Raw genomic sequence first — 2,318 nt, 5'->3', positions numbered from 1 at the left:
ACTTCAATACAGTAATAGTAGGGCACTTTAATACCCCACTTTCAGCATTAGACAGATCATATAAACAAAATCAACAAAGGAACATAGGACTTAAACTGTGTTACAAAAACAATGGACTTAACAAAAAGTTACATAACATTTTATCCAATAGTTGCAGAGGACATTTTCTTCTCATCAGGACATAGAACATGCTCTGGGATACATCGTACATTATGAAACAAAACAAGCCAACATATTTATAAAAAGTCAAAATCATACCCAAACTATTTTTCACAATAATGAAATAAATTTAGAATTAATAATAAGTGGAACTTTGGAAACTATATAATTACATACAGACTCCTGAACAACCACTGGGTCCATGAATAAATTAAGAAGATAATTTAAAAATGTTTTTGAACCAAATGAAAATGGAAACACAAAATCTCAAAATCTATGACCATAGATGCAAAAATCCTCAACACAATACTACTAAACCAAATTAAGCAGCATATCCAAAAGATAACACACTCTGATTAAGTAGGATTTATCCCATAAATATGAGGATTGCTCAAGATATGCAAATTAATAAATTTAATACATGACATCAGCAGAATGAAGCACAAATACCATACGACCATCTCAGCTATATTAAAATAAAAAGATTTTGCACAGTAAAAGAAACTATTAATAGAGTTGAGACAACTGTAGAATGGGAGAAAATATTTGCAAACTATTCATCTCAAATAGAATTAATATCAAGAAAATAAGAGAAAACTAAATAAGTCAAAAGCAATCATTCAATCAATAAACAAAAAAATCCCATTAAAAAGTGAGCAAAGATTTAATTAGATATTTCTCAAAAGGAAACATAAAAATAACCAACAGGCATATAAAAAGGCTCAACATCACTCCTCATTAGGAAAATACAAATCAAGAATACAAATAATGAGGACAGAAACAGTAAATCAATGATATAACACCTTAACTGAGTTAAAATAGCTATTATCAAAAAGTTCAAAAAATAACGAATGCTGGAAAGACTGAGAAGAAAGAGAACTATACATTGTGGTGAGAATGTAAATGAAAACAGTCATTTTGAAAAGCAGTTTAGAAGTTTCTCAAAAAACTAAATATAGAACTATCATACCATCTAGCTATACCACTATTGGGTATTTTTCCAAAGAAAAGGAAACCAATATATCAAAGGGATACCTACACCTAATGTTAATTGCAGCATTATTCACAGTAGACAAGATATGGAATCAACCTCTGCCCATCAGTAAGTGAACAAGTAAATAAAATGTGCTACACATGTGTAAAGGAAAAACATTCCACCATAAAAAAAAAAAAAAAAAATTAAATGCAGTAATTTGCAGTGGCATGGATAGAACTGGAAGTCATTACGTTTACTAATGTAAGCTAGGCACATACTGTTGGGTAAATATCACTTGTTCTCACTTATGTGTAGGAAGTGAAAAATTTAATCTTATGGAAATAGAGAGTAGAATTAAGATTATCAGAGGCTGGGAATGGTGGGAATGGGGTGAGGAGAAGAGAATAAGAGTGGTTGTTTAATGGGTACAAACATACAGTTAGATAGAAGAAATAAGTTCTAGTGTTCAGAACCACAGTAAAGTGACTATAGTTAATAGTAATTCACTGTATACTTCAAAATAATTAAATGAGAGAAATTGAAATATTTCTAACACAAATAAATAAATGTTTGAGTTGATAGATATCCTAAATACCCTGACTTAATCATTATATACCGTATGCATGTATCGAAATGTCACATGTACTCTATAAATATGCACAATTATAATGTATCAATAAACAATTTTAAAAAGAATACAGGAAACTTGCCTCAAATAAAAAATAAAATATGAAGAATAAATAATGAGGACAAAAACAAATAGGTGAGTCAAATGATTACTATCTGCATTTCATTTGCATTACATTTCAGCAAAGTAAACATAATAAAAATGTAGATTGTAAACCAATAAATTAGTAAATAAATATAAATTATTGTAACTATAGTAGGCTTAAAAAACGTACTCCCAGAAAATAGTCATGTCTTGATCTTTGGAACCTGCGAATGTTCCCTTGTTTTTGTTTACAGGTGGATGTTTACAGATGTGATTAACCTAAAGACATTGAGATGAGTCTTATTCTGAATTATCTAGATGAATACTAAATAACATCAGAGGTACTAGTACAAGAAAGGGAAAGGGAGATGTAACACACAGGAAGAAGACCACGTAAAGATGAAGAGAGACATTTGAAAATGCTGGCCTTGAAGATTAGAGTGATGAGGCCAAAACTAATTTGCATCAAAA

Source organism: Mandrillus leucophaeus, unplaced genomic scaffold (assembly GCF_000951045.1).
Source record: "Mandrillus leucophaeus isolate KB7577 unplaced genomic scaffold, Mleu.le_1.0 Scaffold31, whole genome shotgun sequence".
In the NCBI taxonomy this organism is placed as follows: domain Eukaryota; kingdom Metazoa; phylum Chordata; class Mammalia; order Primates; family Cercopithecidae; genus Mandrillus; species Mandrillus leucophaeus.
The sequence above is the reverse complement of the archived record's forward strand: the minus strand, read 5'-3'. Positions refer to the sequence as shown.